Source organism: Vidua macroura, chromosome 19 (genome assembly GCF_024509145.1).
Source record: "Vidua macroura isolate BioBank_ID:100142 chromosome 19, ASM2450914v1, whole genome shotgun sequence".
NCBI lineage: Eukaryota > Metazoa > Chordata > Aves > Passeriformes > Viduidae > Vidua > Vidua macroura.
The window spans coordinates 6480204-6504917 of NC_071589.1; the positions used below are offsets into that span (position 1 = coordinate 6480204).

At 47.7% G+C, this 24714-nt stretch overlaps 1 long non-coding RNA gene across 1 annotated transcript; it reads right to left on the bottom strand.

Annotated features, from left to right (window-relative positions):
• Window positions 1-4772: 4772 nt before the first annotated feature.
• LOC128816742 (uncharacterized) lies at window positions 4773-6924 on the bottom strand. Its single transcript, XR_008440003.1, has 2 exons — window positions 6859-6924; window positions 4773-4805 (listed from the first exon to the last, which is right to left on the bottom strand). It is a non-coding gene; the product is annotated as an uncharacterized LOC128816742 (long non-coding RNA).
• Window positions 6925-24714: the final 17790 nt, after the last annotated feature.

Genomic DNA, 24714 nt, shown 5'->3' on the forward strand with positions numbered 1-24714 from the left:
CTCGGGCTGCTGAAATCCTGCTCGTTGATTGAAGGGTCGCAGAAGGGGCAAACAGGGAGACAACGAAGCAGAAGGGAGGCAGATTCCGAGAGCCCCGAAGGGCGGGGTGAGGATTCTTTTACTGCGTAGGGGTAGGAGGGTTTAGCATTCGAGGGTACAATCGGGATGTGATAAACTGTGGTAACTTGTTTGTTCATCAAAGGAATTGGAATATTAAAGGAGGAAAAATAAAATTAAAGTATGAGGGACTAGCTTGCTTGTTAGGAGATATTTATCACAATTTGGTGCCGTGACTCAGATAAAGGAAACCCGGGACGGAGGCCCCACTAGGGTGAGGCACCCCACCGCCTTTTTGCGGTGGACCTTAGGGGGGGCTTCCTCCTTGGGCCTTTACCGACGAACCTAAAACTCAGTAGCAAGCAAAGTTACCCCCGTTAATCTTTGTGCACGAAGAACCGCGGAAGAGTGAACACGCAGGAAGCGTAAGTAGCGCCCGGTGGGTGGTGGGCCTCCTTTTTCCAGGGTTGATTCAAACCTGCTGGATTGAGGGATTAATATTCCAAGAGCATCCAGGGTTGATTCAAACCTGCTGGATTGAGGGACTAATGTTCCAAGAGCATCCAGGGTTGGGGGACGTAGGGGGGGGGAGCTGCACCCCCCTCGGCGTCGAGTTACCCTCGGTGGGGAGGCTCCTGGGTTAGGAGGAGAGCAAGCGGGCCTAACCCAGACGCGGAGGTGGACTGCGTCAAAGTTCCTGGGGCGGGGGATCCCCGGAGAAACTTCCCCAAGTTTCGGCTTACTAATTTAGTAGAAGTGTATGTGCTCGGTGGGCCCCGGACAAGCGGGCTCCGGAATGCGTGTGCGTGTGAAAAAGACGGTGGGCCCCGTACAAGCGGGCTCCGGAGTGCATGTGAAAGGGACAAAGCCTCGACCCCGGAAACGGGGTCTTTAAGAGTCGTTTAGGGGTGTGTAGTCCCGGGGTGATTGAGGTGAATAAGAAGACACACAGGGCGAAGCCCCGGTCGAGAAACGGAGGCGCCGGAAAGACGTGAGTAGTCCGGTCTGCTCGGTCGCTCGGTCAGGGGTGGGAGTCCTTGAGTGTAGCGAATGCGAATGTGTGTGTGAGAGGGGAACTGGCAGCTCAGATTCCCCAAGTGAGTGTGGACCCCATAGTAGTGCGTTTCCCATATCCGGCGACGGAGTGGGCCACGGAGTGGGGGAAGCGACTGTCGTATTGTTTGTGTTGAGTGGGAGAAGGCACTCTAGAAGATGGGTCAGAGAAAAAAGTAAATCTGCTGAACCCATGGGTGGGAGAATCTCGGTAAAACTTCCACTAGGCTTAACGGTAAAGTATTGGGATGCCTTTCCTTCTAGAAAAGGAAAAGATAGGGTTAAAATGATCCATTATTGTATGAAAATTTGGGGGGAGTAAACGGATAGGGGGAGACCAGCTGTATTGGCCCGTGTTTGGGTCATTTGAGGATTGGATCTGTCAAGCTCTAAATATATATATATATTAACTCCAAAGAGCCCTTTAACCAAGAGGAGAGTGAATATGCAGCTCTTTGGATAGTGGGAGAGATTGAAGAAAGCTTTCCAGTTGTATTCAGGGGTGGACCCCAATACCCCAGAGGGTGAGACACTTTTGAAGGTGCATTTTGTGGTCGATTCTTGGGTGGACATTCGGAAGAAGTTGGAGAGGTTGGAGGGATGGCAGGCGAGAGGATTGGATGAGTTGTTGTGAGAGGCTCAAAAGGTGTGTGTTGGGAGAGAGGATGAGAGTTTTAAAAAGCAGTCTGGAATCGTGTTAGCAGCAGTGGGGGGGGACAGCGGAGTCCCCGGGGTGGGGGGAACTGGAGGTCAGTCCAGAGGTCGGACTGACGTCCAGCGAAGATGGTTTGAAGGGAAGTCGAGAGTTGGTTTGAAGGGAAGTCGAGAGGTGGAGAGACATTGTCTGTTTCTATTGTGGGAAGAAGGGACACATGAGGAGAGAGTGTCGGCAGAAGATTGCTGATGAGGAACAGTTCAAAGAAGATTAAGGGGGTCGGGGGCTCTATCTACTGGGGACAAGAGAAAGAACAGAGCCCCTGGTAAAATTAAAAACAAGAATATGAGTTCCTTGTGGACTCAGGGGCGGAGAGATCAACCGTCCAGACCCTTCCCCAAGGGTGTAAGGTTTCACCTGAAATAATACAGGTGACTGGGGCCAAAGGGGAACCCTTTGGAGTACCTGTAATTAAGGATGTACTCTTAGAAAGTGATTCTAAATTAGGAATTGGGTCATTTTTACTAGTTCCAGAAGCAGATTATAATCTATTAGGGAGAGATTTGATGGTCGAGTTGGGGATAGGGATAGAGGCAAAAAAGGGAGAACTAACAGTAAAACTATATCCTCTCTGGGCTGAAGACGAGAAAAAGATTAACCCAGAAGTTTGGTATACCCCCGACAGTGTGGGGAAATTAAATATTGAACCCTTTGAGGTAACTATCAGGAACCCAGAAATCCCTGTCAGGATTCGGCAATATCCCATACCCAAAGAGGGGAGGGAAGGACTAAAAACAGAAATAAAGAGACTTTTGGAAAAGGGACTTTTAGAACCCTGCATGTCCCCTTTCAATACCCCCATTCTGTCGGTAAAGAAACCGAATGGCAGTTACAGATTGGTGCATGACTTGCGGGAAATCAATAAAAGAACAGTTGAGAGATTCCCGGTCGTAGCCAATCCACATACTATTTTAAGCCAACTTGGCCCAGAAAACCAGTGGTATAGTGTAATAGATCTTAAAGATGCTTTTTGGGCCTGTCCCCTTAAGGAAACTTCTAGAGATTATTTTGCTTTTGAATGGGAAGACCCGGATACACATAGAAAACAACAATTGAGGTGGACAGTCCTTCCCCAGGGGTTTACAGAATCCCCAAATTTGTTTGGGCAAGCTCTGGAACAAATATTGGCAGAATATTCACAGGGGGAGGGGATTGTGCTTCTGCAATACGTAGATGATTTATTAATTGCAGGGAAAGAAGAAGAAAAAGTAAGGGAAGAAACTATAAAACTCCTAAATTATTTAAGCCTTAAGGGACTCAAAGTTTCAAAGTCGAAATTACAATTCGTGGAAGAGGAAGTTAAGTACCTCGGACACTGGCTGACTCAGGGGACTAAGAAATTGGATACTGATAGAGTCCAAGGAATACTTTCCCTGGAAGCTCCAAAAACTAAAAGGCAGGTTCGACAGTTACTGGGACTTTTTGGGTATTGCAGACAATGGATTGAAAATTTTAGTGGGAAAGTTAAATTTCTGTATGAAAAATTAACAACAGATGGGCTATTAAAGTGGAGCTCTGAGGATGAGACCCGGTTAAAATCATTGAAAACTGAATTGGTCAATGCCCCGGTTCTCAGCCTCCAGGATCTAAAAAGACCATTCTTTTTATTCATTTATGTCAATGAAGGGGTGGCATACGGGGTGTTAGCCCAGGAATGGGCTGGCGGAAAGAAACCAGTGGCATATCTTTCAAAGCTTCTCGACCCTGTTAGTCGAGGGTGGCCTGCCTGTTTGCAATCAATAGTGGCTGCTGCCCTTTTGGTAGAAGAAGCAGGAAAGATAACTTTTGGGAGTGAACTGAAGGTTCTATCTCCTCATAACATCCGTGGAGTACTACAACAAAAAGCGGATAAATGGATAACAGATGCCAGCCTCCTAAAGCATGAAGGCATCCTAATTTCTTCTCCTAGGTTAAGTATTGAAACCACAAGCTTACAAAATCCAGCCCAGTTTCTATATGGGGAACCAGTTGTGGGACTAACTCATGATTGTCTTTTGCAAATAGAGGAACAAACAAAAATAAGACCAGACCTCAAAGAGGAGGAATTAGAAGAAAGATATCGATATTATGTAGATGGATCCTCTCGGGTCCTTGAAGGGAAAAGGAAATCTGGGTATGCTATTGTGGATGGGAAGATTCTTAAGAAAATAGAATCGGGTCCTCTTAGTCCCAGCTGGTCAGCACAAGCATGTGAATTGTATGCAGTGCTCAGAGCTTTAGAACTGCTAAGAGGAAAGGTTGGGACCATTTATACTGATTCAAAATATGCTTATGGGGTGGTTCATACATTTGGTAAAATCTGGGAAGAAAGGGGACTTATCAATTCACAGGGAAAGGGGTTGATACATGGGGAATTAATTCGGAAAGTGCTCCAGGCCTTGAGAGGTCCGGAAAGAATAGCTATTGTTCATGTAAAAGGACATCAAGTGGGGATGGGAAACTCAGTACAGGGAAATAACTTAGCCGACCAGGAGGCGAAAAAGGCAGCTCTAATGAGTTTAAAACCATATAAGGGGGGGGTCGCACAAAGGGAAAATTGCTCCACTTGTGGAGCTGACTTAGAGGAAGAACCATGTTGGGCTTGTTGGGATGCATACGGAATTGATTCGATACAGTGTGCCTGTGATAACCCCCAAAAGGAACATTGATGGTGCCACGGACTCATTAATCATGAGTGTGCCTGTGAAGACCCCCAAGAGAAACATTGCCGGTTCCATGGACCCATTAACCATGTGTTAGCCTTCACGGTACAGGAAAAACAAAAACTAAACCAAATGGGGGTGAAGGAAAAAGAGGGAGGCAAGTGGATACTACCGGACAGGCGGGAGGTACTCCCAAAAGGAATGGCAATGAGGGTCCTGCAAGCAATCCATGAGAAAACCCACTGGGGAACTCAAGCCCTGGTTGACCAATTTGCAATTAAATATATGTGTATAGGGGTCTATAATCTTGCAAAACAGGTAACCCAACAATGTTTAACCTGTCAAAGAATAAACAAACAACAATTAAGAGAAATACCAATGGGCAGAAGGGAACTGGTACAACGACCCTTTTCACATATACAAATAGATTTTACAGAATTACCAAAAGTGGGGAGGTATAAATATTTATTGGTACTGGTAGACCACTTAACCCATTACGTGGAAGCTTATCCTACGGCCTGAGCTACTTCGAACACTGTGGTAAAAGTATTATTAGAGCAAATTATCCCCCGGTATGGATTAATTGAGTGTTTAGACTCAGACCGGGGACCCCATTTCACCTCTAAAATTGCAAAAGATGTCCTGACAGATTTGGGAACTCAATGGAAATATCACACCCCATAGCATCCACAGAGCTTGGGAGGGTGGAAAGGATGAATGGAGAAAAAAAAAAAAAACCAAAAAAAACCCAAAACAAAACAAAAAAAAAACCAAAAAAACAAAAAACAAAAACAAAAACAAAAACAAAAACAACAACAAAAAAAAACCAAAAACAAAAAACCAAAAAAAACCCTCACAAAGTTAATGCTGGAAACAAAAATGTCATGGGTTAAGTGTCTACCTCTTGCCTTATTGAACATTCGAACTCAACCCCGAACTAATGTGGGAATCTCTCCATTTGAAATGTTATTTAGAATGCCCAAAGACCACCCCTGCCTAAAAGATTCTCATATTAAATTTTACATCACCCAAATTATGAGCAGAAGGCAGGAATTGAGGAAGAAAGAAGTGTTGGCACAGAGACCACCAATCCATAAGATAAAACCAGGAGATCAAGTATCACAGAAACGGCAGTCAAGACGGCCGAAAAGGGGTGGACTCACGCCAGCCGAGTGAAAGGCCCGGTTGCCACAAATAACCAGTGGAGAGTGACTAGCCAGCCTGGGAACTTGAAAGTGACTCTTAAGAAAAACTAATGATCTCTGTGGACATCATCCAAATCAACCATAAGGGGAAGCAAAGGGATACAATTACAAACTAGCTAAAGACTATATAGTGATTTGTAACAAGGAAGGTTGTGGAGATTGTTATCCTTTTGTGTGCTTTATATGTAAAATTTTGCCAAGAACGGTGGTGGGTCCATTGCCAGAGGGGAAGACCACCAATTGGGGTTTGTACTGAGTGCTATAAAACTCAGCGAAAACGAACTGAAACTGTGCTAAGGATAGGAGAATTGGAAAATCGGTGGGTCAGTTTTGGATCTGAGTGGTGGGAAATATTTACCAAGGGAGTATACCCTGAGTATTTTTGTTTTCATACTAACGAGCCCACTCCATTTGCTGCTCAGATAATAAAAGGGTGTTGTCGAAAGGAACTGAAGGGGATTCCTTGCAACCCACTTCTGGTCAAAGATAAGAACTGGGAACAGTACAAGGCTAGGCAGGAGCGGAAAAGGGGACGCTCAGGCGAGTACTGCTGCTGCCGAGAAGATGGTTTACCTCGCGGCTCGAAGCACCCGAGTCGGCGAGCGAGGCAGAGAGGAAAAGGCCAAGCCCCCCCTAAGTGGAACAATGCTGAAATGCTCCAACTATTGCCAGCCGAGTACTAGGATCCCTCAAAGGACCAGTCTAAGTGCCTCCGAAACACCAAGGGAGCAGCAAGCCAAAAAGGGGAAAACAGGATATTACAAAACAAAATCAAGGCTAGGACTCCACCCTTATTGGCGAATTATTAGTTTTCTATTGCTCTGTCCTAGTGGTGTTTCTAGTCAGGACAATGCTAAACACTTTACTTCTAGCCTACGAAACAGCAAAGCGATTTGATGAACGAAATGGTAAAAGAGAAAATGGGGGATTGTGATAAACTGTGGTAACTTGTTTGTTCATCAAAGGAATTGGAATATTAAAGGAGGAAAAATAAAATTAAAGTATGAGGGACTAGCTTGCTTGTTAGGAGATAGGGGAAGCATCTGTGAAGTTGGGAAACAGCAACTTGTGGTTTTACTAAAAAAAGGACAATAAAGAAGCAACTGCTACAAACCGCAAGGCTATAGGCATATTGCAAGGCTATAGACATATTGCAAAACGCAAGACCACATGTATGATTAATCACCATTTAGGGAGCTTTTCTTAGCTTCTCTTGCAGACACAGGCTAAGGATGTTGGGGGATGGCCGGAGCTGATTATGAAATCAGCGACCACCGGACTAGACAACGTAGGAGTGCTCCGGGTACGCCCATCACTGTCCGGAACCGATTGTGAAACCAACGATCACCTGCCTCGACACAACGCAGACACGATGCAGAGGGATGCTCAAGCTACGCCCACCGCTATCGCAAGAGACGCGAATGAAGAAACCTCCAAGAAACTATAAAAGAGACTGAATAAGGGGGGTGGGGTGTGGGGCACTGCAGTGTGGGACACTGCAGGAGGGCGGTTAGGAGACCCCTACCCACCCAGCGCTGTTTTGCTTGCTACTGCTTGCTGTAATTAATAAAATTCTAATTGACCTTAAAAAGGCTGAATCAAATTATTCGCCTCAATTTATCACAGGGAGAAGGCTAAAGGGAGGGGAAATATAACATTAACCAGTGGGGAAAAGGGAAAGAAGTGTTCTTGGTGGAAGAACCAAAGGGAAAACGTGGAACAGAGAAGATTCTAGGCTAAGGGGCAGACTTGAACAATAACTGACAGGACAGGGGGAGGGTACAATTCTCTTCCAAAAGGGGGTGGAGAACTCATACAACTGCTGTTTCCCATGGCAACCCTAGACTGCCTTCCCCAACCCCTCCTCCTACACCAGTGACAGCTTTTAACACTGAAGGGCAGTGCTATTGTATAACAAACACTTAACTCTTAGCCCAGCCGGGCTTGCTGGCTACTTTTGCAAGCTTTTTACCAACTAGCGATGCTTGTAAGCGGTGCTTGTAACTCCTAGCTTGTACCACGCTCCCACTAGCTGTGCTATCAGCTAGCGGCGTTCAAAGCAGCTCCTCAAACCGCGGCTTGTGCCCGCGCGCCCGCTGCGCTATCAGCTGGGCTGCGCCTAAAGCACCTTTGCAAGCCCCGACTTAAGCCCCGCGCCGCGCTCCCCCAGCTCGCCAGAGACAGCCCGTGCCACGCATGCGCACCACCCGCTCTATCAGGTAGAGTGCGCACTACCCGCACGATCAGGTAGTGTGGCTGAGAGCTGCCCCGCGCATGCGCCCCACCCGCTCTATCAGGTAGAGTGGCAGCTAGCCGCCCCGCGCATGCGCACTACCCGCACGATCAGGTAGTGTGGCTGAGAGCTGCCCTGCGCATGCGCTCCCACCCGCTCTATCAGGTAGAGTGGCTGCTAGCCGCCCCGCGCATGCGCACTACCCGCACTATCAGGTAGTGTGGGCTGAGAGCTGCCCTGCGCATGCGCTCTCTAGCACCGCCGCGCCGCGTCTCTGTATCTTAGCAATGCCGCACTGCGCTTCACCGTTCCACTCACACATACACACACACGCACAAGCACGCACGTCCGGACGTAACAGACACACTACACTGCAATCGGGACACACACCACACACTGAAATGGCGATTTCGCCCTCCCCGAGCCGCGCTATCAGCTGGGGAGGTCCTCCCGCCGCCGGCCTCTCCCCCGATGGCGGTCTGCTTGCAAGCCCCTAGGCAAACCTGCGCGCAAAAACATCTTTTTGCGACTTATCAGTGCCAACCTTAAGAAAATAAATTAATACATACCGCTTTCATCCGCTAGTCGACGGGCCGTGGTCTGCTCCCCGCAGTGTACAGCCGAGGCGCAGAGGCCCTCCGGGGAAAAGCCCCGTGGTGCCTGAGGGTGTCGGCTCCCAACCGGACATGCGGGTGAGCAGAGCAGTCCCTTCGTGGTCGCCAACTGAAACGATACGCGGAATAAATCAATAGACTCCATAACCTGGGGTAGTTATGAAGTGGGTATGTATGTCAGCGCCTGGCACAAGTGAGATAGCTCTCCAAAACTTGTGCCCCGAGCCTCAGTCTGACCCACACTTTTATTCTTAAAGACGTTCCATATGCAATACACTGCACGACTTTTTCATGCGTATTCAACCCCTGGCCCCGCCTGTCCTCGTTTCTCATGCTAAGTAAGTCCACGCCCTTCTGGGCATGCGTGGTTTGCTGTGGTGGTCGTACGGGGGTCTCTTGGTGGTCCTGAGGCTGAAGATTGTGGTCTTCCTCATGATTGAACTTTTGAACTTTTCCTCTCTGCGCGTGCTCTTTTGGTCCTTTGGTGCTTATCTGAGTACGTCTGTCAGTCTTGATAGGCTTGGAGACAGAGGAGCTTCTTTATCTGGGTTCTTTGCTTCCTCTGGTATTGTTCTTAATGCAAAAAGCTTCAGAAATTTGCATTTTCCTTTGCCCTTTGTATTAGGCAGAGGTTTCTTAAGTAAAAGGTTGAAAATTCAACAGATAACTCTACAAGCTAAATTAGAAATGCTTAATTCATTTTGTTAATCTAACTCTAAAAATCTCTGTTTCACCTCGAGAGCTGTCACAGAGCAGAAGGGCAGCTGAGATGCTGAAAAGCAGCAAAGCTGAACAGCCTGCCTCAGCTTCAGTAGTGTGCAATTGACTGAAGGCGAAAAACCGAGCAGCAGAGCAGCGGGCTTCTGTGCGCACTGAAGGCAATTGCAAGAATCCAGCAGCTGCTCCTTGCCAAGCACAGGCAGCTGCCTAGGTTCTTTCTTCTTGACCAAATCACAGTTGCCCTTCTTTTCAGCAGCTGCCACCGTGTCCTCTGCATCTCGGAGCCTCTGGGGAGCAACAAGAATTTCCAAGGAGTGATGCATGAAAACTAAAATAAAAACTCAGCAAGTTTATCCTGGAACACCTGCCATTGGCATGCCAAGAGTGAATTCAAGAGGCAGGAGAGCAGCAACCACCGTCCTGCAGCAGTCTGCGAGCTTCGCACACAAGCCAGCTTCTTGGCGACTTCGTTCTTCGCCTCTTGCAAGCTACCGCGATCTCCGGCTGCCGGAGGCCAAGAAGCGGCTACTTCGCGCAGAGATCACTGGAGCGGCAGCGGTGCGCTCCGAAGAGCCGCTTCTGCCGAAAGACGCCGTGAACAGACACTTCCCTTCGGCCAGCTGCGGAGCTGCGTATTTTGCCTCTCTAGTCGCCTACATCTTAGCGAAAAGCTTTTCCGCACCACTTCTCAAGGAGAAAGTCTGCCAGCACTGCTCACTTAGCCCGACCTTGCCAAGAAATGGGATTTGCTGCACATTCCAAGGAGACTGCATTTTCCTGGGCAAGCTGCAACCTGCTGGCAGATGGCCGTGCTCTCTGCCCACTCCTGCCCAGCTCTGGGTAGTAGCGGGCACATTGCAGCCTGGCAAAGGCAAGAAACCTGGAGAGCTGTCACAGAGCAGAAGGGCAGATGAGATGCTGAAAAGCAGCAAAGCTGAACAGCCTGCCTCAGCTTCAGCAGTGTCGCTGTCGAGCAGGATGGGAACAGAGAACTCCAGATCAGAAGGCAAAGAAAATGAGCTCTGATTTATTTCAAATATACCGCTCTATATATAGAGGACATCGAGAAGACTAATTTCATTGGTCTTAGAGTAAAAACATGTCACACCATTGGTGTACAGTGAATGACGCACAGTGGCAGAGCATATCTATAAACAATGTGAATAACAAGATAGATTAGAGAATTATTTACATTCTTTCCCAACTGTTTCCCAGGCTCTTGCCTGGTTAGAAAACCTTTCTCTTTCTCTCTGACTGAGCTGAGAATATCCACATTTCCCCCTTTTTGTTTAAAGGAGGAGGCAGTGCCCGTCATCTTCCTGCGGGGCCCCTTGCAGGAAAGAGGACAAACACAGCTCCGAGGTTTATCAGTTGACAATTGAAACCCCCATCAAACATCAGCTCAGTTCAGTCAAAGAGATTTCCACTTATTCTTATATTATAACTTGCTATCAATTTAACTACTAATTTCAAGAACCCATCACCAACTCCAAAGCATTGTTAGTCTGCGTGTTACACAGGCAGCCTAACTCGTCAACAGTCTGTTTCCGGAAACTAAACAAATGTTCACTCTCCGCTTGTGGAGGGACCAGCTGGCTGATGGTCGATGTCTTGGTCTTCGTCTGAAGATTGTGACGGGTGGTCAGCGCCATGGTCACTGTCTGAAGACCGTCTCCTGACCACCTTCTGTTTCTGCTGTCGCAGGTCAGGGCGCACACACTTCGCAGGTATCCATCGTACCCCGGTACCTGTGGAGACACATGCATACCCGCGGCCCCAAGTGATGAGGTCACACGGGCCTTCCCACTTGTTTGTGGCAAGGTCCCGCACCCAGACCTTTGCTCGGGGCAAATGCGCCTCACCCGCTGGATGCAATGAAAGAAAATGATTCAGGATAACAGGAATCTCTGAATTTTTCGGCACTGTCAAATGGTTGATTGTATATAAAGCTTTCTCCAACCTACTGTGTGGGGTCTCTCCGGGCATTCCCCCTTTTTGTTTTTCCAGGACGCGCTTTAGAGTACCATGAGCGCATTCAACGATGGCTTGACCAGTTGATGAATGTGGAATGCCAAATTTGTGAGAGATTCCCCACAAGCGTAAAAACTGACGCGTCTTCTGTGAGACATAGGCAGGGCCATTGTCAGTCTTCACACTTGAAGGTATTCCCAAAACTGCAAAAGCCATTCTCCAATGGGCAATCACATCACGACCCTTCTCCCCGGTGTGAGCAGATGCCCACATGGCAGAGGAGAAGGTATTAACAAATGTGCACATACCCAAATCAGCCAAATTTGGAATTTGGCAAGATGAGTAACATCTGTTTGCCACAGCTGCAATGCCCTTAGGCCTCTGAGATTTATCCCAGCCAGTAAGGTGCAGCAGGTCAAGCCTTGGTTGGCATTCATCAAATTGCTTTTGCAAGGTGTGTGCACTTGATAGAAGAATCATGCAAGGCTTTTGGCCCATGCAGTCATGTCCTCAATGAACCACTTGACTGACGTATGAAATGCCATGAAATCTCTGAAATGCCATGGCCACAGCCTTTAATTCAATAATTCAATCACTTGGGCCGAGGCTGTTGTGGCTTTCCAGTACTTTGAGCTGTTAGCTCTTTCCCCCTTTTTTTTTTTTTTTTTTTTTTTTTTGAAAAACCAGCAGCACCTGCGGGCTCTAGGACCCTGCGGTGCTCAGCGAGGCGGAGGACCCGGTCCAGGGGGCCGGGCCAAGCGTCCCAAACCTGGCCGGGGGCACGGAGAGCCCAGGCTCTCTGCCGAGCCAAGATCCACGCGGCTCGGTCCCTCCCCCCAGCTTCTCATAGGTATCACTTGGGGACCCTGAATGTGGGGTCCCTGGGACACTCCATGGCCACCCACAGATGGACGACCTATTCTAACTTTATATTTCGGTGCACGCCTCCACCAGGCTGCAAGAATCCCGGCAATTCCTCCGGCTTTTCGCCCTCCCCCCACCCCACCTGGCCATGGATCAAGCCACAGCTTCACGGGACCCCGCTTCTCCCGCTCTGCGAACAGGAGCAGAACGCGCGGGGCGCGGGCAGGGGAGGTTTTCCCGGGAATATAAAATTCCACCCTGGTTTTGGGGATCTTGGCACCACTCATGCCTGCCCAGTACAAGGGGTTGCTCCTCGCTCTCAGTGTGTCCGTCCTGCCGCGGGATACAGTGGACTGAATCACGGCTCCACCCCCATCCCCAGCCACAGTAGCAGCAGCAGTGGCGCTGCTGTGGACCAAGCCGGTGTTCGCTCCCGCTGCCTCTGCCTCAGTGGGACAGAGCTCGGGGCAGTCTGGGGGAAGCGGAGGGAGTGGTGGGCTGGATGCAGGCTCTGAAACAAACAGACTGGATGTGTTGTCCAGCACAAGGCGGCCTGCTTCTGCCGGCGGCGGTGAATCACGGAGCGAAGTCGCTGCTGAGTCGGCTTCAGGCAGCGCGGCGATAGGAGCCGCTGTGCCCTGCGGGCGCTCCCCGCCCGCAGCGAGCGGCGCGGGGGGTGCAGTTTCCCCCGCGGCGTGGCACGCCGGCAGCCCAAGCGGAGCGGGCGGCGCGGCTTCGGCAGCGTCTTTCGGCGCTGGCGGTCCCGGGGTCGGCGACGATGTCGGTCCCGGGGTGGGGGGCCACGGCGGCGGCTCTCTCAAGAGTGGCGCTGGCAGTCGCGGCGGGCTCGCTCCGGGCGGAGCGGTGGGTGGAGCGGCAGGCGGGGCGGCGAACCCCGCTGCCGGCAGGTGTGGCGCCATGGCCGGCGCTGGTATCTCAAAAGATATCAAATCTGTCGGTCCGCTCGGTGCGCAGGGAGGCGGACCGGGAGGTAATTGCTCCTGTCCCGTTGGCAAAGCCGAGGCCCCCGCGTGCGGCGGGGGGCGTGCCAGGGGATGGATCAGAGGCTCCATTGCCGGTCCTGGCAGTACAAGAGGGTGGGACCGGTACATCTGCGCAGGCTCCATCGGCGAAGGAGTCGGGGGGGGCTCCAGCCCCCACCGCGCCATAGACTGCGGGCGGCGCTGGCCCCCCCGCGAATGCGCTTTGGAAGCGGGGGGGGCTGCGGAGCCGCGGACTGTGGCGGCACGGCGTGCCGTGCAATCAGTGGCCGATCTGTCGGCAAAGAATATCTCGGCTGAACATAGTCACAGGGACGGGAATACTCGGGCTTAGCAGGAGTTCCCGGCGACATGTAAAGTCCGCGGGGCGTCCCAGCGTCTCTCGCAGACCCACTCTGCGCCGTGGCGGGCCTGGGCACCGCCCCGCCCGCCTGTCGCCCACTGATTCCCGAGACACCGCTACATATCGAAGCGGTATCTTCAGTTCCCGACAACTCCCATTCGGAGTCACTGCTCCTCGGGGTCTTACGAGGCAAGGCGGTATAGATGCATCCCCAGACTGCAAACAGAGCAGATGCTGTGCCGTCCCTCTTCCTCACTTGCTTCAGGAGGCACCGGCCCAACTTATTCCAGACCTTACGATCAAAGGCGAAACTAAGGTCTGCAGGGAATCCATGGTCCCGAGCCCAACTCAGGAGCCTGATGAAGTCATCATCCGAGACCTGGATCCCCAATTGTGGGGCGCAGCCTTGCCAAGCGGCCAAGAACACCCGTTCAGCCGCAGATGGCTGGTTCCCCATTGTTAGGAAACCCTCCCTTAGCAGACGTCCACTTCAAGAGACAGACAGTCCACTAGTTCAGGGAAAACCGTCCCACTCAGTTCTCGCCTTCTAAGAGCCGACCCGCGGTCCAGACAGGACCAAGCCTTCTCCGGAAGGCCCACGGTTTCAGCGTTACCTCTCTCAGGAGGCCAAAGGTGTCCGGCCAGAGCCTCCAGGCTACTGGCGTGGAGCTGCGCAGCAAAGCCCCCCCGCAAGACGCTGTGGTTCGGGGCTTCGGCCGACGCTGCAATTCCACGAGGGGTCACCAGATGTCGAGCAGGACGGGAACAGAGAACTCCAGATCAGAAGGCAAAGAAAATGAGCTCTGATTTATTTCAAATATACCGCTCTATATATAGAGGACATCGAGAAGACTAATTTCATTGGCCTTAGAGTAAAAACATGTCACACCATTGGTGTACAGTGAATGACGCACAGTGGCAGAGCATATCTATAAACAATGTGAATAACAAGATAGATTAGAGAATTATTTACATTCTTTCCCAACTGTTTCCCAGGCTCTTGCCTGGTTAGAAAACCTTTCTCTTTCTCTCTGACTGAGCTGAGAATATCCACACAGCAGTGTGTAATTGACTGAAGGCGAAAAACCAAGCAGCAGAGCAGCAGGCTTCTGTGCGCACTGAAGGCAATTGCAAGAATCCAGCAGCTGCTCCTTGCTGTAAGAGCCCGTCTGAAGCCCCTCATTTTCCATTCTGCCTTCCGATTGCCACAAGAAAGAATCCCTTCCCCCACTGCAGTTCCGGCTCAGAACAGGACACAGCACAGGTGGAACCACTGAACCGTCACGCTGGCTGTTCCCAACAAGGCCTGGTAAGAACTTGGCAAGGACTTGGCAAAGACCTGACATGGAGCCAGCACGGGACCGCCTGATGCGCGGCCTGCTTCTCTTCTAATCTCCGTTCTTAAGCCGAATGAACTTTTGGGGTGACTCCCGTGGTCCTTCATTGAAGACCCTTCATCTGCCTCGTTACCACTGTGACAAAGAAAGAATGAGAACCCTCCTCCCTCCCAAGGGCTGAGACTGAGACCCCTACTACAGGGAGGAGGGGAAATTGGTGGTCTGACCACTAATGACATGACCTGTTTCCCTTCAGTAATTTTAACGGACTTATTCTTCATTGGATTCGTCTTGCTTTGGTGGTTTCTGTGGACTCACCTGTTCCTGCGTGGCGATTACAATGGACTTTCATTGTTACACTTGTTCCCCCCTCTTTCCTCTGTGGACTATAACTGGAGCCCCGAGTCGACCAGAACTTCGGAGACTCCCCCGACACGACAGACGGATCCCCATCGTCCGGACCACTGAGGATCTCGCCTGTGTTGGTAGCTATTCCCATACCCCTCTTCTCTCTCTCTATCCTTCTATCTCCTTTCTAATCCCCCACTATGGCATTTACTCTTTTGGCCCCTAATAAAGGTGCATTTCTTCTGATTAACTGACAGTCCCTTGTTGTTTGCCTTTGTTGCACTTTTGGGATCGGTGAAAAGAACCGTCACGACACCCCGCAAGAAGCGGATCGTGACATTAAAGTTGGCGTCACGGACAGGATTTCTGTCTAGACAGAAGGGTTGCAGCTGAAAAGGCACCCACACTGTCTTTGGCAATTCATAAAGGATCCCTTAGTGCAAAAGGCAGGACACTGTTGTTTTGTTGTTGTTGTGTGTATGTGGTCTGGGAAGGAAGGGACAACTTGAAGCAACTAAGCAGAGCCTGCCAGGCAGATTATTGTCCTTTCACCCACCCAGGGAAGCGAAGGGCGACACAGCGAGGGCTGTGCAGTTTTGTGGAACTTAAGTTTGTAGCTCCCTGTCGTGGTTTTGGTCCCTTCCCAAAATGAGTGACAATCTTAGCCTTGAAATTAAAGCTGAATTTAATGCACTACTAGCCAAACACAATGCCAAACCTTCTACGGAAGGAGAAAAATGGGCACAGAGTAATTGGTTGAACTTAGAAAATGTTATTGATAGAGTGTGTTCATTACAACATGAAACAAAATTCAAATTGGGCAAAAATAAAATGATCTTATGCTCAGTTTTGGGAGCTTGTCTTACGGCAGCTATAGAAAATGGCTTCGAGCGAAGAAGTGAGGAACATGCTAGAATAGACTCCCTTCAAAATCTAGTTGAAATTTTGCAAAAACAGTTCTATGAAGCAAAAAATGTGATCTATGCACTGCGAGCTGCCTTAACAGAGGAACATGTTAACAAATCACATCGTGCTGATTCCTCTACAGAGCCTGAGGAGAAGGAAACTCCTCACAGTAAACAAATCTATCCTCATCAAGAACTTGAAGCAGCAAGTAACTGTGGGGAACATTGCTGCCATCACTTGAGACCCTTGATTAAAACGATCTCAGTGTATAACTATCTCAGTGATGATGATCTCGAACCTCACATCACAACCAAACACATACCACCACAAGTAAACACTGCCACCGAGCTAGCTAAGCTTAAAAGGGAATACGGACAGCCTCCACATGAATCAGAAACAGAATATGTTTTCCGGGTGTCCCTCACTGGTGGTGATCAAATTCAATTAACTGAACAGGAAGCCAGTGGGTATTGGGGACATGGTGTCTTCTTAACAACAGGAGAGAAAGGTGACACATGGTCCCTGACACAGCGTGCAGCTTTTTGGGCCGGGGGAACAAGCCCCTTGGAAAGGGGAGATCCCATAGCTAGAATTAGTACCCCCGATGAACTCTTGGAAAATGTGCACAAAGCTGCTTGCCTGCAAATGACTCACAAAAAGAAATGAATTCCTGGCTTGGAATCCCTGATGCAATGACCTGTGAAGCCCGAAATAATGACCCCTTTAATTTGTGGGCTTCCAGAATCACTCAAACCTACAGCAATTCTCCTTCCAAAAACGATAGCAGCTGTATCTCCTGTAGAAAGACCAGATAGATTTCCTAGTAACCAGAAGGACCCATTTGTTCCCCTTTATGACTTGTTGAGGAAAGGGGTGAAATGGGATTGGAGTCTTTCTCAGGAGTCAGCATTGCAATTGCTGATTTTTGAAGCAACAGCTCATCAAGCACTGGGCCCTATCCATCCTACCGATCCTTTCCAGGTGGAATGGGCATTTGCCTCCTCAGGGCTGTCAGTACACATATGGCAGCGGGGTCCTGAGGGTCCGACAAGACCTGTTGGTTTTTATTCCCGTGGTTCCAAAGATGCTGAGAAAAGATACACTACCTGGGGAAAAGGATTGTTTATGGTTATCTTAGCTTTCCTAGAAGTAGAAAAAATTGCACGAAAACAACCAATTGTATTGAGAGGCCCCTTCAAGGTTATCAAGACAGTCACTGGTGGGACCCCCCCCTCCTGACGGGGTGGCCCAGAGGGCCTCAGTTAGAAAATGGTATGCTCAGGTTGAACATTACTGCAACTTTTTCTCAAGGACAGAAGGAACTTTAGCAGTCCAAGAAACGGAGAGCTTGGACAAACTTGCCTCTGTAATCAAAGTAACCCCTCCTTTCTGCCCCGAACAATCAGCAAACTCTTGGTTTACTGATGCTTCTGCTAAAGGGGAAGGAAAAGTATGGAGATATAGGGCAGAAGCCCTCCACTTTTCCTCTGGTGAGCAAATGATTACAGAGGGAGAAGGTAGTGTACACGTTGGGGAGCTGATAGCTGTCTGGAGTGTTTTTCAACGAGAAGCACAGAATTCCTCTTTGGTCTGCATCTACACTGACTCCTATGCTCTCTACCAAATGATCCTAATAATCCAGCTCATGACCCTGGCCAACCTGTTCTGGTGGACCTCTCTTACTATAGGACTAGTAGCACTTGTGCTAAAACCCCCTCTGAAGAAATATGCATGGGAAGCCTCTGGTGCTCTAGGCAAAGAGCATTGGACAAATACATGCTGGATAATTCCATCACTCTAACTTTTCTGCCTCTCGGCAGCAGAATTCTGTTGTGTTTACTTTTTCAGAAGAACTCCGAGGGACCACCTCGAAGACCACCTAATCCATGATAAAACTGGTAATATTTTTCTGCATCCTACCACAACCCCATGGCCAGAAAGCAGCTGAGTGGCCGTGGTCTGAACTAATTGTGGTAGCATGCAGAAAAAGTGAAAGGATCTCTTGAAGCACAAAAAGGTTTGTACGCAGCCAAGCATACAGGATTGTTGGCGCAATTTCACATTACCACAAACTGTAGAAGTAGTTTGGTTTTGGTCCAAAAATACTGAAGCACTTTTTTTTTGTTTGTTTGTTTGTTTGTTTTTTTTTGTTTTTGTTTTTTAAGTTTAAAGTATTGATTCAAATACTGGAGTAGGACTTGATGTTAATGTTGTGACACCTACCACCCAACCACTGGTTACGCTTAGCCCGAAAATTTTTGGAATTGGACCATATATAATCAGGAAAACTGGCCAACAACAGATCTTGTTTAATCTGTTATGGTCTCTTAAACAAGTCAAATTGCTGATGCAAAACAGTATCTGAGAAATACAACCAGCTTGTTCACCCTTTTTGCAGACCTCTTTTCAGGCTTGGACAACCTGGCTGCGACAGTGGAAGCCTCCTAAAAACCGGCTGCCAAGAGACATAACTGGTGTTGTGGGAACAGGATTGGGAATCCTAAATAGTATTGATTCAGAAGTATGAATGAATAAATTGGCTTCCACGACTCAAGATTTAAGCAAAATACAACAACCACTGCAATCGTCCTTATGGGCCTTGGGAACACATCAGTGGTTGCTATCAAACATTCTAGCAAATAGGGAAAAGGTAAATAGGAAAGACCACAAATTGATAATTGATGCACTTAATGCCACGCAAAGCAATGTTTCCTTAGCTCTTAGCTGCATCCAGGCTCAATTGTGGATGCAGTCAGTTGCTGCCGCAATTGTAAGAGAAAGTGAAGAAGGCACTTTTCCGACTGAAATTAGGAAAATAGTCTGGGACAGTGCCACTGACTTTGAAAGAGATTTCCAATCCTGGTGGAATTTAGTGAATTTTACCTATGACCCCAGCATTTCTGCTGACCATAAGTAATGCCTCAGTGCATTTGATATTCCCTAGCATCGCATTAGGATTAAATCATGATGGACCCACTTTCTATCCTTCTGAACACAGAGAATGGGCTCGTCAAATTGATGACAAATGGCAAACTGTCAATTTAGAGTCCTGTACCATTTGAGAACAACTAGGGTTTATCTGTGAAGGTAATGCAATTGTAGCTCAAGATATTTGTCTGGAGACAGAACAAAATAGCTGTCATTTTGATATTCATCCTAACGAGACTTCTGAAACAGTCCTTGTATCTACAGGCAATGGGTGTGCCTGCTTCAGAACCGCTTGTGATACTGTGTTTATACAAAGTACAGTAGTAGCTACTAAAAATCATTCAAATTTTTGTGCTTGCAACTTTACTAAAATTGCAGGATGTGATTTTTCTTTTGTAGCTCCAGTTACTTCACGTGAACTTTTAGAATCCAATCTCACCATGATTCACAAGCTATTGCCTACTCCCATTGGGATGAACCTTACTCTGGTAAAGCAATTATTACTTCATCAAGATCTAATAGAGATCCTAGGAAAAATCAAGGGGAATGGACAGAAAACTCTGGTAACTGTTCATCATAATGTGCAAGAAATACATCGTGTTGTAGAAAGGGTGAAAAGTGATGCCGAGCACAGGTGGTGGGATACCCTTTTCGGGTGGTCGCTTACCGCCACCGGTGTCCTGAACAAATTGTGTCATCCCATTGTTGTTCTTTGGATTTTAGTTATGACTGGTTTTGTTTTATCAGTAATCTTGCTCATTGTGAATTGGAGAATGATGAAACGACTAACAAAATTGACATCTCTAATTAATGCACACCACTTGGCCGACATTCTTTACACGATAGATGTTCCCAGGACTGTAGACAGAAGAAGATGATAAGGTTAGAAGATATGTTTTACATAATTTTCTCTTATGATTTGTTCTAATCACTGTTTTAAATTATTTTTTGTTTCTTGATTATAAAATTGTACTGAGTAATATCGATTATTGTTTAATATTGATTATACTGGTTTATTATTTGATCAATCTATTGTTTAATTGATTCATATTGATTATTATCTCAATAATTTATTGTTTAACTAGTATGGATTTAATTAATACTGATTGTATTTTGCTTATTGATTAATTCTAATTTGTTTACTAATAGGTTGTGATTGTTTTCGTTTTCCTGTTTCCTCTTTCCCTTTTCCTCTTCTCTTTTCCCTGGGACGTGCTGCTAACACTTGACGAGTCCTGAAGACTCCACGACGACACCATGGAACCCTGCTGATGAAGATCTTTCGAGGGCAATCGTCAGTCACGGGGTGGTGTAAGAGCCCGTCTGAAGCCCCTCATTTTCCATTCTGCCTTCCGATTGCCACAAGAAAGAATCCCTTCCCCCACTGCAGTTCCGGCTCAGAACAGGACACAGCACAGGTGGAACCACTGAACCGTCACGCTGGCTGTTCCCAACAAGGCCTGGTAAGAACTTGGCAAGGACTTGGCAAAGACCTGACATGGAGCCAGCACGGGACCGCCTGATGCGCGGCCTGCTTCTCTTCTAATCTCCGTTCTTAAGCCGAATGAACTTTTGGGGTGACTCCCGTGGTCCTTCATTGAAGACCCTTCATCTGCCTCGTTACCACTGTGACAAAGAAAGAATGAGAACCCTCCTCCCTCCCAAGGGCTGAGACTGAGACCCCTACTACAGGGAGGAGGGGAAATTGGTGGTCTGACCACTAATGACATGACCTGTTTCCCTTCAGTAATTTTAATGGACTTATTCTTCATTGGATTCGTCTTGCTTTGGTGGTTTCTGTGGACTCACCTGTTCCCGCGTGGCGATTACAATGGACTTTCATTGTTACACTTGTTCCCCCCTCTTTCCTCTGTGGACTATAACTGGAGCCCCGAGTCGACCAGAACTTCGGAGACTCCCCCGACACGACAGACGGATCCCCATCGTCCGGACCACTGAGGATCTCGCCTGTGTTGGTAGCTATTCCCATGCCCCTCTTCTCTCTCTCTATCCTTCTATCTCCTTTCTAATCCCCCACTATGGCATTTACTCTTTTGGCCCCTAATAAAGGTGCATTTCTTCTGATTAACTGACAGTCCCTTGTTGTTTGCCTTTGTTGCACTTTTGGGATCGGTGAAAAGAACCGTCACGACACCCCGCAAGAAGCGGATCGTGACATTAAAGTTGGCGTCACGGACAGGATTTCTGTCTAGACAGAAGGGTTGCAGCTGAAAAGGCACCCACACTGTCTTTGGCAATTCATAAAGGATCCCTTAGTGCAAAAGGCAGGACACTGTTGTTTTGTTGTTGTTGTGTGTATGTGGTCTGGGAAGGAAGGGACAACTTGAAGCAACTAAGCAGAGCCTGCCAGGCAGATTATTGTCCTTTCACCCACCCAGGGAAGCGAAGGGCGACACAGCGAGGGCTGTGCAGTTTTGTGGAACTTAAGTTTGTAGCTCCCTGTCGTGGTTTTGGTCCCTTCCCAAAATGAGTGACAATCTTAGCCTTGAAATTAAAGCTGAATTTAATGCACTACTAGCCAAACACAATGCCAAACCTTCTACGGAAGGAGAAAAATGGGCACAGAGTAATTGGTTGAACTTAGAAAATGTTATTGATAGAGTGTGTTCATTACAACATGAAACAAAATTCAAATTGGGCAAAAATAAAATGATCTTATGCTCAGTTTTGGGAGCTTGTCTTACGGCAGCTATAGAAAATGGCTTCGAGCGAAGAAGTGAGGAACATGCTAGAATAGACTCCCTTCAAAATCTAGTTGAAATTTTGCAAAAACAGTTCTATGAAGCAAAAAATGTGATCTATGCACTGCGAGCTGCCTTAACAGAGGAACATGTTAACAAATCACATCGTGCTGATTCCTCTACAGAGCCTGAGGAGAAGGAAACTCCTCACAGTAAACAAATCTATCCTCATCAAGAACTTGAAGCAGCAAGTAACTGTGGGGAACATTGCTGCCATCACTTGAGACCCTTGATTAAAACGATCTCAGTGTATAACTATCTCAGTGATGATGATCTCGAACCTCACATCACAACCAAACACATACCACCACAAGTAAACACTGCCACCGAGCTAGCTAAGCTTAAAAGGGAATACGGACAGCCTCCACATGAATCAGAAACAGAATATGTTTTCCGGGTGTCCCTCACTGGTGGTGATCAAATTCAATTAACTGAACAGGAAGCCAGTGGGTATTGGGGACATGGTGTCTTCTTAACAACAGGAGAGAAAGGTGACACATGGTCCCTGACACAGCGTGCAGCTTTTTGGGCCGGGGGAACAAGCCCCTTGGAAAGGGGAGATCCCATAGCTAGAATTAGTACCCCCGATGAACTCTTGGAAAATGTGCACAAAGCTGCTTGCCTGCAAATGACTCACAAAAAGAAATGAATTCCTGGCTTGGAATCCCTGATGCAATGACCTGTGAAGCCCGAAATAATGACCCCTTTAATTTGTGGGCTTCCAGAATCACTCAAACCTACAGCAATTCTCCTTCCAAAAACGATAGCAGCTGTATCTCCTGTAGAAAGACCAGATAGATTTCCTAGTAACCAGAAGGACCCATTTGTTCCCCTTTATGACTTGTTGAGGAAAGGGGTGAAATGGGATTGGAGTCTTTCTCAGGAGTCAGCATTGCAATTGCTGATTTTTGAAGCAACAGCTCATCAAGCACTGGGCCCTATCCATCCTACCGATCCTTTCCAGGTGGAATGGGCATTTGCCTCCTCAGGGCTGTCAGTACACATATGGCAGCGGGGTCCTGAGGGTCCGACAAGACCTGTTGGTTTTTATTCCCGTGGTTCCAAAGATGCTGAGAAAAGATACACTACCTGGGGAAAAGGATTGTTGATGGTTATCTTAGCTTTCCTAGAAGTAGAAAAAATTGCACGAAAACAACCAATTGTATTGAGAGGCCCCTTCAAGGTTATCAAGACAGTCACTGGTGGGACCCCCCCTCCTGACGGGGTGGCCCAGAGGGCCTCAGTTAGAAAATGGTATGCTCAGGTTGAACATTACTGCAACTTTTTCTCAAGGACAGAAGGAACTTTAGCAGTCCAAGAAACGGAGAGCTTGGACAAACTTGCCTCTGTAATCAAAGTAACCCCTCCTTTCTGCCCCGAACAATCAGCAAAGTCTTGGTTTACTGATGCTTCTGCTAAAGGGGAAGGAAAAGTATGGAGATATAGGGCAGAAGCCCTCCACTTTTCCTCTGGTGAGCAAATGATTACAGAGGGAGAAGGTAGTGTACACGTTGGGGAGCTGATAGCTGTCTGGAGTGTTTTTCAACGAGAAGCACAGAATTCCTCTTTGGTCTGCATCTACACTGACTCCTATGCTCTCTACCAAATGATCCTAATAATCCAGCTCATGACCCTGGCCAACCTGTTCTGGTGGACCTCTCTTACTATAGGACTAGTAGCACTTGTGCTAAAACCCCCTCTGAAGAAATATGCATGGGAAGCCTCTGGTGCTCTAGGCAAAGAGCATTGGACAAATACATGCTGGATAATTCCATCACTCTAACTTTTCTGCCTCTCGGCAGCAGAATCCTGTTGTGTTCACTTTTTCAGAAGAACTCCGAGGGACCACCTCAAAGACCACCTAATCCATGATAAAACTGGTAATATTTTTCTGCATCCTACCACAACCCCATGGCCAGAAAGCAGCTGAGTGGCCGTGGTCTGAACTAATTGTGGTAGCATGCAGAAAAAGTGAAAGGATCTCTTGAAGCACAAAAAGGTTTGTACGCAGCCAAGCATACAGGATTGTTGGCGCAATTTCACATTACCACAAACTGTAGAAGTAGTTTGGTTTTGGTCCAAAAATACTGAAGCACTTTTTTTTGTTTGTTTGTTTGTTTGTGTTTGTTTGTTTTTGTTTTTGTTTTTTAAGTTTAAAGTATTGATTCAAATACTGGAGTAGGACTTGATGTTAATGTTGTGACACCTACCACCCAACCACTGGTTACGCTTAGCCCGAAAATTTTTGGAATTGGACCATATATAATCAGGAAAACTGGCCAACAACAGATCTTGTTTAATCTGTTATGGTCTCTTAAACAAGTCAAATTGCTGATGCAAAACAATATCTGAGAAATACAACCAGCTTGTTCACCCTTTTTGCAGACCTCTTTTCAGGCTTGGACAACCTGGCTGCGACAGTGGAAGCCTCCTAAAAACCGGCTGCCAAGAGACATAACTGGTGTTGTGGGAACAGGATTGGGAATCCTAAATAGTATTGATTCAGAAGTATGAATGAATAAATTGGCTTCCACGACTCAAGATTTAAGCAAAATACAACAACCACTGCAATTGTCCTTATCGGCCTTGGGAACACATCAGTGGTTGCTATCAAACATTCTAGCAAATAGGGAAAAGGTAAATAGGAAAGACCACAAATTGATAATTGATGCACTTAATGCCACGCAAAGCAATGTTTCCTTAGCTCTTAGCTGCATCCAGGCTCAATTGTGGATGCAGTCAGTTGCTGCCGCAATTGTAAGAGAAAGTGAAGAAGGCACTTTTCCGACTGAAATTAGGAAAATAGTCTGGGACAGTGCCACTGACTTTGAAAGAGATTTCCAATCCTGGTGGAATTTAGTGAATTTTACCTATGACCCCAGCATTTCTGCTGACCATAAGTAATGCCTCAGTGCATTTGATATTCCCTAGCATCGCATTAGGATTAAATCATGATGGACCCACTTTCTATCCTTCTGAACACAGAGAATGGGCTCGTCAAATTGATGACAAATG